At 45.1% G+C, this 13691-nt stretch overlaps 2 long non-coding RNA genes across 3 annotated transcripts; one reads left to right on the top strand and one right to left on the bottom strand.

Annotated features, from left to right (window-relative positions):
• Nucleotides 1-6220: 6220 nt before the first annotated feature.
• LOC310677325 lies at nucleotides 6221-11471 on the bottom strand. Its single transcript, XR_014511064.1, has 3 exons — nucleotides 11271-11471; nucleotides 8428-8490; nucleotides 6221-7937 (listed from the first exon to the last, which is right to left on the bottom strand). It is a non-coding gene; the product is annotated as an uncharacterized lncRNA (long non-coding RNA).
• Nucleotides 10653-13076, top strand: LOC310677351. 2 transcript variants are annotated; one of them, XR_014511114.1, is made up of 3 exons: nucleotides 10653-11159; nucleotides 11581-11773; nucleotides 12933-13076. It is a non-coding gene; the product is annotated as an uncharacterized lncRNA (long non-coding RNA). The 2 variants fall into 2 exon arrangements; XR_014511115.1 differs by having other exon boundaries at nucleotides 12930-13076.
• Nucleotides 13077-13691: the final 615 nt, after the last annotated feature.

Genomic DNA, 13691 nt, shown 5'->3' with positions numbered 1-13691 from the left:
ATAAACTTGAAATCAAAAACCTGTGACCAAACTGGATGCAGCTGTGCAGGAGATTAATTCAGCCTTCTGTTTTTTTGTGGCACACCTGAGAGTGCAAAAATGGCACCAGGCAAGCCTCTGATCTGTGACCGACAAAACCATGTTCAGTCTGGTGGATCACAAAGTGTGCCGACCTGCTTGAATTTTGCCTTTCTGGAAAATGCCCTCAGTTGGGTTCGTCGGATGGAAGGACTCCTCCAGGGAAGGAAAGAGATCACTCTGCGTTAGACAATATTTTGCTTTCAGAAGGTTCTCCGCTGAGGACCAGGTAACAGCAGGTGTGCACAACCTCTTGGTGGGGAGCCGCTGCCAGTCAGAGTAGACAAGACTGGGCCAATAGTCTCGACTCTGGTGTTCACATAAGGCAGCTTCCTATGTTCCTGTGCTGAGGCTCATTGTATGGCAGATGGATTCTGCCTTTGCAAATGAGTGGCTTCACACAATCCACCATTGTGACAATGCTATGTGATGAACTTCTCGCCTCCATTCTAGTCAAGGGTACCACTTGTGTGATGGGAGAGTTGGGACTGTGACAGGTGATACCTGTTGGAAGATGGTGCTGAAAAAAAGATGATGAGCATTATGTATAAGAGGATGGGCAATGACTCATTGCAGTTATGCCACTGTTCCAGAGTTCTTGAACTACTTTGGTTGCATTAAGTCTCACCATTCACAAACTGGCCCATGGGGGTAGCCAGTTGAAGTCTATGGACTTTTCCATCTCTAACTCTTGGTTGTTTCTGACAGCAACAGCCAGCTGGCAGAAACAGTTACCAGGATACCTCACCCTTTTCCTGCTCCAGACACAAAGCTGCAGGCATAGAATGGAAAGTGCTCCATAGTCAGTGAATCACTTCCTGCCTGCCTGCCAATTCTCAGTTTCTGGTGCATTGGTTTTTAGTGCCAGGGCTTAAGCCAAACAAATGGTTTTTAGCATAGAAGCCTTATTTCTGAATCTGTTGTTCTCAGGTGCTCAGAGGGCAGAATTAGAGAGCTAATGGGTGGGAAATGAAAGGAAGCATATTTCAGGTAAATGTTAAGCTTCCTAAAGGTAAAAACTATTCAGCAGTTTAATGTTCAGTCCAGAGTAGTATCCATTTATTTTTCCTTCCGCTGATGTTTTCCCAATGTTCAATCCGGGCATCTTGGGCTCATACCTTTTTCTTTCTATCCAAGAAGTCAAAAAGAGGTTATCCAATTATACCAAATCTATTATTTGGGTTGGTGGGCTGCACATCAATCAAAGATTGATTATTCCAGTAGTACCACCATCTCCCCCCCCCCGTTTTCAGATATAGAAGAACCCAATTGTTAAGGGGTTGTTCAGGTGGGGACATTGGCTGAGGGGTTGGGGAACAATAGCCAATACATGTGGTAAAATGTATCTTACGTTTCACACTGGGAAGCTATTTTTGTCTCCTGAACACCTTACATTCTATGCACATGCATTCCTCCGGCAAGTCTTGGATTTGAGACAGGGGAAAAGACTAGAAATCTCAATAACATTAAAAATACCTATGAGAAGGTAGGCATTTTGTTCTCAGAACCCAAAGTTTCATTGCTCTTTATTGATGCTTGCTTTCTATGTTGCTTTCTATGGTGTCCAAGGTACACTTTTAGGCAATGTTAGGTATGCGTACCAGCCAGCCAGACAACATGCCATATCACTAAAACAACAGCTTATGCTTTTTTAAGAGTCCTTGAGGTAGGCTGACGGGCAAGACAGCCTCTTAACCTTTTCCAGTTTTTCTAGTTTTATGTGTACTGCCAGATGGCAATCGGATGCCCTGAGAGTGACAAAATGCACATTTCATACCTAAAGACAAAAATGGGGAGGAGAAGAGAAGAAAACCCCCCCATACTTCCACAGTTTCAAAATTCAGCATTCATTAACAGTGCACTCCTAATACAGAAATAATATACTGTATTTTTTGCTACATAGGGCACATAGGGCGCACCTAGTTTTTAGGGGGGGATAAAGAAAAAAGAATTATCCCCCCCCCAGCCCCAAAGAGCAAAGAAGCCAGGACAGCGAGCGGGATGGATCCTGCTCGCTGTCTTGGCTTCGTTTTAAGCCGCGGGACTGGGGCGGGGGAAGCCCGAGCTTTCCCCGAACCCAGTCCCCAGAACAGGTCCAGGAGCAGCGGCAAGGTTGCATGCAGCCTTGCCGCCACTCCTGGAGCATGCGGGGCTGGGCACACACTCCTAAGGCTTGCGGATAGCTGCCTGAAGCCCGGGGAGCGCAGTGGGAGTTGACGCTGCACTCCCCGGGCTTCAGGCTGCAGGCTGCTATCCGCAAGCCTTTGGAGTGTGGGGGCAACTCCTGCTGCACTCCGAAGGCTTGCGGAGAGCTGCCTGAAGCCTGGAGAGCGAGAGGGGTTGGTGTGCACCGACCCCCTCGCTCTCCAGGCTTCAGCGAAAGCAACACGAAGCCTCTGGCTTCGGAGGCTTCCTGTTGCTATCGCTGAAGCCAAGGAGCCTGCATTCGCTCCATAGGACGCACACACATTTCCCCTTCATTTTTGGAGGGGAAAAAGTGCATCCTATAGAGCGAAAAATACGGTACTCAGAAATAAGATCTAATGAGGCTTTTTCCCCCAGCCAAAACTCACTGGAACTCAGTTCCAGCACCTCTCAGGTGGGCGCCATTGCCATTAAAAGAAAACAAGGGAGGTGCTCATGGTGAGTTTTCTAGAAAAATAGCCCTACTCACTCCCCAAAAGAGCAATTCTCCCAGTCTCTTAAGGTGGCAGTTGACAAGCATCAGTAATTATTTCTACAGTTTTGGATGAAGAGAAGAGTTTTATTTCGTGTTTACAATGCATATTGGACAGCATATCTGCTCAGCTTGGTATGGGATGTGGTGATAAGGGCCTTTTAAGTGTTAAAAAAAAGGGAGAATTTTGACAAGTGTCATTTCTCTCAGTGCCTGCCGCTGTATGGGATGAAGCATCACAGAACAGCTAATACAGTGGTACCTCAGGTTAAGTACTTAATTCGTTCTGGAGGTCCGTACTTAACCTGAAACTGTTCTTAACCTGAAGCACCACTTTAGCTAATGGGGCCTCCTGCTGCCGCCGCACCACCGGAGCACGATTTTTGTTCTCATCCTGAAGCAAAGTTCTTAACCTGAAGTACTATTTCTGGGTTAGTGGTGTCTGTAACCTGAGTCGTATGTAACCTGAGGTACCACTGTACAGCAGAATGTTGTGTGGGTGATCCAAAATAAGCCCACCACTCATGCACTATTATTATGTCAATGACATGTTGTGTCGTGCACTATTATTGAAACAATGACATCCCCTGCCCCCCCCAAAACCCTAAAAGCATTCTGAAGTAGGCACCTAGCTGCTGTCTTCTGTGGTGATGCTGGGACCCAGTCCGACCATTAGGCAAAATGAGTGCTCCCAGACATGATTCTGGGTGTCATGAGAGGGCAAACAATAGTTATTTGATTTTTCACCACTCTCTTTTTACTGTCAGGGAAGCGAGAGCTACTTGCTTGGTTTTTGGGCTCTGCTAGCTGCCCAAATATCTTGCCTTGGTTCAGATACAGTAGTACCTCGGTTTACGAATAATTTGGTTTACGAACTTTACCTCAGTCTACAAACGGAAACCGAAGGGTGGAAGGGCACTGGCGACGGGAGGCCTCATTAGGGAAAGTGCGCCTCGGTTTAAGAATGGACTTCCGGAACAGATTAAGTTAATAAACTGAGGTAACACCGTACTTTGCACCTTGATTTGGGAATAGGAATAGAGGAATCTGTCCATTTTACTTCTCTCAATTTCTCTTTTTTCTCATCTTAAATTCAGTTTTCCACATTTCTGCACCGATTTACGGATTTTGAAAAATGGAAATTCACCAGTGTTTTACTACAGATTTATCCTAATGCATGTTTATATGCAGTTTTGACTAATGTACACATTTTCTGAAGGAGCTTTCCCTACTACAACGCATGATTTTCAGTAATACACATATTTTTATTCACTCCCCCCCCCCCAAATATATACATTTTTGTAAGCATTGCTTGGGTGGAGAACTGCACTGCAAAATTGAGTTGTGTTAATTTTGAAGGATCGTTGTGTTTTGGTTCTTGTATTGTTTTGGGAAGCACGGATTAGGTATGTTTGCCTTTCTATTCAAACTGAATTGTACTCTTCCCGCTTCCCTATTTAGGAAGGGAGGAACTGCCATTTACTGCTCTACCTAGCAGAATGCCTTGGGCTGACTGTGCACTTAGAAAACACATTCTACTGTGGTCAGTTGTCTTGTTCCTACATGTGCCTTAATCTCTCACATCAGCATGCACTGCTTCACAAGCTGTGGAAAGAAAACACGGCAAACCCTGAGAATTATATTCTTAGGCTTCTACTCCACACCGTGGCTGGAAAGAGAAACTGCAGTAACACTGACATGTTATGCGAAAATGTGCATCAGTGTTGCTTAACCTGAGGCTGTTTGTGGAATCTGCAGGGCATCATCACACACACGATGATCTGGTCAAAGAGTGAGAAATTGACATGGGTGAACTTCTCCTCAGTGGCTTTGTATACCACACAGAGGGGGGAAATTGGGTCTGTTACAATCGGGGCTATTTGTCCTGGGCATTACAAAATAATAACCTGTCTAAAAGTATCTCAAAATTTTGCACCACAATAAATGATGCAGATTTACCATTTTGGGTGTGTGCTGTGGCTCTCTGGCCTTCCCTTGTCACAGCTTAGTCTTTTAACCTCTAACCCAAAACTTGCCTCTGAAAAGAATTGATCTCTCCGTCACTCACACCAATCCTCCAATCCCTGCACTGGGTCCCCATCGCATCATGCATCCAGCTCAAACTCCATCCTTGGCTTTAAGGCCCTGCCCAGGTTGTCCCACTCTTTGCTATTTGTACGCCAGCATCCCCACCTGCAGTGGGGCAAATATCAGATTGGGGAGTCCTTAGATGGACAAAATGTTGCAAAGGGAAAATGTTGACGCTCCATCTCCCTTTCTCTGATCAGAATGGTGACTCGCCAGGGCTGCTTTGAAGGTGTTTTTGATTGATTGATTGATTGATTGATTCAAAGAAAAACACATACACCAAAAGACTGGCAGATCTAAGGGCCTACCTTTGGCATACAAGGTGTCATGAACTGGCAGGACAACAGGGAGGTGGAAGAGGATCCTGGCGAGGGGTGTAGCCGGGACTGGGACATACCAGGGCAAGCTGGGGATGGGGAAGGAGAGGTTCATGTAGGAAGTACTCACAGGGTGATGGAGGATGATGAGAGGATGTGAGCCAGTGCACAGGAACCAGAGCAGCAGGACCCATCACCAGAGCCAGAGAGGCCCCTGTCTCCATGAACACGGTGGGCTCTGAGGCATAGGGAGCAGCAGCACTCTAGGAGGCTGAGGCAGGCCAGGGCCCCAAACCCAGCTTCCTCACTGGCCAGGTGAGGCTCGCTAGCTCTCAGTGTGTGATTCCTTAGTTGGAGTAGGCTTGGAACAGGTGAGGGTCATATGCCTCGTCAAGCCCAGATGCTGCAATCAGCATGCAAAAAGAGAAGCAAAGCTGAGGGGCTGTGTCTGCTCAACTGACCATGTTGATAGACCTCAGCTTGGATGCTCCAGGATTTTTGTGGGACTGTGCTTCGGACACGTGGATTGACCCTGGACTGACTTGCTGCCAGGTAGGCCAGGGGTTCAGGATGGAAGGGTTGCTTTGCATACAGAAGGGCCCAAGCGCAACCCCTTGCTTCTTTAGGTAACTGCTCAGGGAGTAGGTGATGGGTGAGATCTCTGCTGGAGACCCTGGAGAGCTGCTGGCAGTAAAAGTAAATGATTCTGGGCAAAATTGCTCAGTATAATTCAGCTAGCTAGATCCATAAGAAGCTATATCTTGATAGTGGATCTCCTGCGCCGTGCCGAATTTATTTTATTTATTAAATTTATATACTGCCCTATAACCCGGAGTTGAATGGCTGAAGTGTGGTTTAAATAAAACCAGGGACTTCCTTGCTCCATGCCACATGATGCCCAGTCTCAAAGTGCCCCTACAGTGAAAGGAGGTAGGCATGGAGGGTTGGGTGGCTTGGACAACCACTTATTCACCTGTGATTTTATCCTTGCAAGTTACTGTCAACTCCCATAGTGGGGAGATGCAGCATAGAGCTCAGTCACATGTAAGCACCCAAAGAATTCAAATTGTCATGCATATTTATTATTAACATTCAAGTCAAGAAAAGGAAAGACATGAAAGGTAAAACAACAAATAGTACTTCTGCATTAACAATTATGCTTTATGAGTATTGCTATGACCTGTTGGTTGGTTGATTGTGTTTGCTTGGAAGAGAGCGAACAACACAGTGTTCCATTGCTATCCTGCACCCTCCTCAATAAACTTTGCAGTTTTGCAAAAGTTGCCATTGACTGCCTTAAGAGCCATTCTTATGACTGCCTTAACATTGCGTCACTGCAGAGTTTTCAATACAATTACAGACTACTCTGCTAAAGAAAGCAGTCTGTTTCAACTAAAAATAGTGCAGCCTGGAAGTGCACAGTACAATTGTTGAGATCTCAAAAACTGATCCCAGGTGGCAATGGGTTTTTCTGCACATTTGTGATAATGCGTATCAGAAATGGTGGTAGTTCCTCTGATTGTTTGATCCTGCTTGGAGAACTCACAATGCAGTGTTGCACTGTCAGGTTGCACACCTCTAGCTCCGTGGTGGAGCAAACTAACACAGCATTAGAAACCATTCCACCTACTGTGTTTTAAACTATATATAGATGAAGCCCATTTCTCAGATAACGACCAAGAAAGGAGTTGATCTATTTCAAAATACATCCACCAGAAAACCTTCACAGGTTTAGTGGTAAAAGACATTATGTGCAGAAGTGCACACGAGGTGCAGGTTGGCTATGCACAGTGCAGTTGTTCAGATCTCAGGAAGACAAGCAAAGTTGCACATTGATTGTTATTTGTTCAGTAGTGATGGCAAATTGCAGTTTATTTGTGGTCCTATAGGGTGGAGGGCTAACAGTGCAGTGCTGTATTGCCAACCCACATTTTCTTGCAATGGGAAACATTCCAAGAAATGCACTACATGGCAGGCTCCTGGAGCCCAACAATTTTTTGGACAGGGAAAATCAATATGAATAACTTTGGAAAATAAATCCCTTCTCTTCTGGGTCAACAACTAGTGTTGCCAGAGGGGGACCACTTTAACAAGAGAGTAGAAGCATGGCACAAAGCTTCACACCTTAACTACCGAAATGGCTTCCTGCCAAAATCCCTCTGTCACTGATGCTGCTCATTTCCATTCCTCTTTCGCCTCTAGGATTGGAAATTAGGAGGGTCATAAACGTACTGCTTAATTTGGCCCAGGGGCAGGCAGTTGACAGCTATTTTTTGAGAAAGCAGACAAAAGGTGAGTTAATTCCATCCTTGGAATGACTCCTGATATACTGGTGGTAGTATGATGTCTTGTCTTTACAAGAATGAGGCGTGAGACTGGCAGGGGATATAAAAATCTTATCTCGGGGGCAGCCCTCTTTTTTCATGCCATATGACAATCACAGGTGCCAAAATGCCTCGGACTAGGCAGTTAGACGATTCAGTTGTCCAAATCTGGCACGTTTTTCCTTCTGAAGGAAGGTGGCGATATGATCCTTTTCTTTCATTTCTTTGGACTGCAAATCTACAAATCAGAAAAGGGGGCGTGGAGAGAATATATTTCATGCTTTCCGTAAGGATAAATATTACGACAGAATGGAAGAGGGAAGTGTGAATCTGAGGATGCCAAACATTCTTTGGTCTGATTTCAATATCACGATGGCCATCATTTCTTGAGTCCAATTTTTTTCTCGAGGTCGGTCACACCATCTTGAGCTGCCTTGTACACTTGGTCCACAGCTGTAAAAAGGGAAGGAAGGATGTTACTAATTGGGGTTTCCCAAGCACTTGGTTCCTAATGTGTAGCTTCAATGTGCTGCCCAGTCTGAACAACCACTGCCTGTAAAAGCAGAATAGCCCACTTAATATTCATTGACTTCTCATGCCCCAGCTTCCCCTTTCCCTAGCCAGTCAGAGATTAGGGATGGGATCTTGCTTTGAGGTCAGTTGTGATGTTGCTGCGTTTTCCCTGCACTTGGCAGAATTCCAGTGTGCGCGCCTTCCTCATTGGGATGACACTGGCAAAGACTGAGTCAGCTGCCGTTTTCACAGAGCTATAATTTTCAGAGTTCCCCTGGGAAAAGGCGTTATGTTTACAAAGCAGATGCTTGGCTACCGCTGACCTTATGCAACCTACCAAGGGTTGTATACCCATATCATAAATGGAACAGGCACAGATCATTCTGAATTGACAATCTGCTTTTAAGCTAGTAGCAATTTTGAGTCCTACCTTTCTGACCCGCCTGAGTAGCTTGGTCCACAACTTGCTGCGTGGCCTGTCCCACCTTGTTTACTGCAAGAAAGAGGAAAAAACAGATTTATTTAATAGTAAAAAAATCAGTTGTACAAAGGAAAGGGACTAGGAAAATCAAAGGGCAATATTTATTTTATTTTTATTTACATCATAGGTTTCTTTCAGGATGTATTCTTCTCCCAGAGCAGTTTATAATAAAACCTGTGCAAACTGTAGGGGTGAGAAAATCTGTAAATTTGGGTTCTTTCAGTTGCTAATTTTTCCCATCTTCAGTTCATTTGTAAAAATTTGTAGAAATTTTGAGATCAGTTTGCAATTTTTTTTAAAGTCCTCATGATAATTCACCATTTTAGTGTGATTTCGCCTAATGTACACATTCTTCGAATGCAATTTTGCTTAATATGCATATTTTCACAAGCAGTCCCCCTTATATAACATTTTTGTGCATTATTTTCACCAATGCATATATTATTTGTACACTTTACAATCGCATAGGCATTTTTGTACATATTGCTTGACCGGAGAACTGTGTTGCAAAATTTGAAGAAGTGGCAAATTTTGAAGGATGGCTGCATTTCGGTTCGTGTATTGTTTCAGGAAGTGCAAATCAGTTTGGCTCACCTTTTAATCTGATCTGAATCACATTTCTCCCCCGCCCCTAGCAAAGTGTAACCCCCACCAAGCTGAAAACATCAGCAATACTCGAGGATCATCTGGTATCCATGGTGTGTTTTTGCAGCCCCATGCATGCATGCAGAAGCCCCCAAAGGGTTTTAATGAATCCCTGGCACATTTTCCGTTTGTAGTTGATGGGTTGTGAGATGCTCTTGGTGGGTCCACAAGCTGTGTGGTCCTGCATCATGAGGTTAGACTCGTGGTTCAGATTGATAACTTTATCAGACACGCATCAGCAGACAATAACAAGATGTTCTTTGAGTGCACGCTGAGTACATAGATATCATAGGAAAAACAAGATCTTCCTTATCACAGCACCTGGGTGAATGGCTGTGACCTAGCAGATCAGTGGCATCTGAGGACATGAATGTACATGTTTTTCAGAATTGCGTTGTTTTTAGGAGAGAGGAAAGCAGTGACATCACAAGTAATGGGGCGAGCAGGAAAGGCTATTTAACTTTGGTACAGAAAAGAAATCTCATCATTCCTCTGAGCGTACTACAGTGATGGCTGGCTCACACCACTCCCCTAACTGATGTTGGGAAAGATTGAGGGCACAAGGAGAAGGGGATGACAGCTGACGAGATGGTTGGACAGTGTTCCCAAAGCTACTAACATAAGTTTGATCAAACTGCGTGAGGCAGTGGAAGACAGAAGTGCCTGGCGTGCTCTGGTCCATGGGGTCATGAAGAATCGGACACAACTAAACAACAACAACAACAAACAAACATTGATGCTTGCATTGCCATTCCATCTCTCAGCCTGATCTATCTTACAGCGTAGCATAAGAGCCAACTCCTAGGGGCTGAGGTTCTTTCGGGGGCCTCCATAAAATATTTGAGGGCCTCCCCCCCAAAAAAAATTGATGGGCATTGCCATTCAAATGGTTTGCGTGTGCCACTTCATGTGATCATTTATGTGGGGTGGGGCTCACTTGCCCCCCCCCCCCAATTTTAGTCAACTTGGCACCCCTGCAGCATAGTCATGAGGATAAAATCGAGAGTGGGGCACATTGTTCTGAGCTCTCCAGAGGAAAGGCAAGAGACAATGCAATAAACGTAATAAAAGTAGGCTGCATCCACTTTAACGCTCAGGACTATTAAGCAGACCGTATAATGTCAATCAAGAAATGCCATTGTTAGATCCCTGTTGCTGAAGGGCTAACCCTTCTTTGGTGAAGCTCTTCCTCGACTATTCCACTTCAGACTGCACATGGGTGGGGGTTTTTTTTTAAATGAAATTCAGCCTCCTTCAAGCATTTAAAAACAACAACAGCTTGTTTATAGAAGTCTAAGGCTGCATTCAGCAGCACAACCTTCATCTGCCCCAGCTGCAACAAAGCATGTCTCTCCTGTATCGGTCTCTACAGCCACAGCAGGCACTGTAACCTTCCAATATTTTGGCATCACCCCCAAAGACGCACTCCTCCATTGTCTCCCAAGACAGACGGATACCAACAATCCTAATTATAATACTAGCACTTCTACCCCAGATTTTAATGTTTCTTTTATACTGCCTCCCCTGTTGCATTATGGAACTGTGGCTTGTTGCTCAATATACCACCATGTCGTGCTAAATTTGATATGGTAGAAAAAACTGTATGCTTGAATACTGCCTGAAATTTCTTCACCGGAGACTACAACACAGAACTCCTGCAATTTGCTGAGTTAACTGGTTGTAAAATTGCCCCCCCCCCCCCCCCCGGAGCCAAATAACCTGGAAATGTACACTAAACTTCTGCTAGATTTCGCTGTTTTTGCAGAAGTGGCTTTTACATTGTGGGAAAGATTGCATAAAGTGTGGAAATTATCAGATAAGGAAACTTTGTGAAAATGGAATAAAAAGCTGTGTGGATGCAGCCTAACTTGCTATGCCAAAGAGTTGTAGAATCATAGAGTTAGAAGAGTTGGTTCCTAGAGTCATAGAATCATAGAGTTGGAAGTGTCTTCAATCTTCAAGACACTTTTTCAGAGGGGTGCATTCTGGTTTACAAGAAGCAGAGACCAGGACGGAAGCTTGATGCTACTGAGAATGTATAAACCAGCCCTGAGAACAAAACTCCTTTTCATTGGGCATCTGAAGTGAAACCAAGATAGATGATAGATAGATAGATAGATAGATAGATAGATGATAGAGTTTCTTACCAGCATCCTGCACAGTCCCTTCAGCTTGTTGAGTGAAGCCCTTAAAACATGGTTGCTTTCCAGACATGGTTGTTTTCAACAGCTTCCGTCCTTAACCAAATTTAAAACATCAGCCTTCTAAACATTCTGCTGTAGTGTCTCCAGCCTATGCTGGTTTTATATACAAACCAAGACACCCCCCCCCCCCACCTTGATGCTCACTGGGCAAATATTTTCAATAGGTGGAGCATTCAGGTGGCTTAGCATTTTAAGACCAGATAAACGAAACTGAAGGCACGTGTCAAAATGCCAAATTCTTTGCCTTTCTCAGGTGGGAGGTGTGTCTCAGCAAGCGTTTTCTTTCTGCATCAGTGGGAATAATGCTCATCCCTTCTGAATAGAATCTCGGTGGAAAATAACTGAGCAAATGGCGTGCACGTCAGCACAGAGCAACACAGAGGCAGTTGTGTGAGACAGGCACCAATGTCCGTTCGTATCTGGGCCTGTGTATCCACAATACTGAGGTAATCAATGTGGTGCCCCCCCTTCCAATGTTGTTGAACCACAACTCCCCTTCACCCCCGACTATTTGTCATGTTGGATAGAGTACACCACATTATACACCAAAGTACACCACATTGGCTACTCCTGCCTTTGCAGAAGTGTCCTCAAAGGTTGCGTTCTGATTTTTTGCTCTGGCATATGGATTTCATTTCTATTGCACTAAACATTTATTTACAAAGTACCATCCTTCGAAAAAGGGTATAGGAAACCAAGGCCCTTCCTCCTTGTCCTAGGCCTCCAAGAACACAACATACTGGTGCTCAGATGTCTCTGTGCAGGCCCCTTATCCTCCTTTGTGCACCATTCATGGGATAGATGCAGTATCTTAAATGGCATAGGTAAAGGTAAAGGTACCCCTGCCCGTACGAGCCAGTCTTGCCAGACTCTAGGGTTGTGCGCTCATCTCACTCTATAGGCCGGGGGCCAGCGCTGTCTGAAGACACTTCCGGGTCACGTGGCCAGCGTGACAAGCTGCATCTGGCGAGCCAGCGCAGCACACGGAACGCCGTTTACCTTCCCGCTGGTAAGCGGTCCCTATTTATCTACTTGCACCTGAAGCTGCTTTCAAACTGCTAGGTTGGCAGGCGCTGGGACCGAACGACGAGAGCGCACCCCGCCACGGGGATTCGAACTGCCGACCTTTCGATCGGCAAGTCCTAGGCGCTGAGGCTTTAACCCACAGCGCCACCCGCGTCCCTAAATGGCATAGGTTTGGTTAATTCATTTAAGTCTTAACAGTCTTTTGTATGTACACCCTCTTTAGGCAATTTGTGCATATTACTTTACTTGCTTCCAAACTTGTTCCTTTTTATTGATTTATTTAACAGAATTGGTACACCATGAAATGCAAGAAACTACTAAAAACCACTAAGCCATCTTTCCCCGTTCTGGTATGGTGGTGAGCCGAGCTTTATTTAGTGGTTCTTCTAATCCAGTCATGCAGCCAGCAGAGTTTGTGTCAATACTTACCGTTCGCGGGATCACCGGTATTGACTCTAGCAATCGTATTGCCAAACTAGTGTGTTTTAGTAAATGAGGCGTGTTTTGCTCACCATTTAATGCAGCGTTGGACAGGCCATTAATGTCTCTCATCTCTTGACTCGGAATTTTAAAAAGCAGAGAGAGCAAACAGCCACCTGAAGCCAGCAAACAAATATGAAGTACAGTCCAGATGTGTCAGGTGGCGAGGAAAGGAAAGAACCCGTCAGGCGATGCATGGACTTCTGAGAACAGAAGACAACAGAAACAGCTTGCTGCTGGCTTAATAAAACACACAGATGGGGTGTTAAGGCACCATTGAGGCAGCTGTCTTTTGTGTTGACCTTGAGCTGAGAGGTTCCTTGGAAGCTAAAACAAGGCCTGGCTTTGGGACATTTGCCCACTTTGGAACTTGGGGAGACATGAGGTGATGAAGCAGTTATATGGTAGGGAGGAGCCGTGTCTTAGCAGCTGAGCACATATTTTGCATGGAAAAAACACCAGGTTCAAACACTGGCATGTCAAGGTAGGGTTGGCAGTGACTCCTGTCTGTCTATACAGTTGATACTGAGCTAGACAGACCAGTGGTCTGACTTAGGCCACATCTGCCCCATTTATTTGAAGCAATGCTAAAGCATTTTAACAGTCATGGCTTCCCCCAAAGACTCCTGGGAACTGTCGTTTGTTAAGGGTGCTGAGAGTTTTTAGGAGACTCAATTCCCCTTCCAGAGCTATAGTTCCCAGAGTGTTTTAACCATCAATTCCTCTTCCCGGGGAATAGTAGATATGTGAGGGGAATAGGAGTGTCCTAACAGCTTTCAGCACTTTTAATGAAGTTCAGTTCCCAGGATTCCTTGGAGGAAGCCATCATGTGGTATAATTGTGCATGCACATCACACA

This window comes from Podarcis tiliguerta, assembly GCF_965153285.1.
Source record: "Podarcis tiliguerta genome assembly, chromosome: 5".
Taxonomy (NCBI): Eukaryota; Metazoa; Chordata; class Lepidosauria; order Squamata; family Lacertidae; genus Podarcis; species Podarcis tiliguerta.
This window is presented reverse-complemented; position numbering and strand designations above follow the sequence as displayed.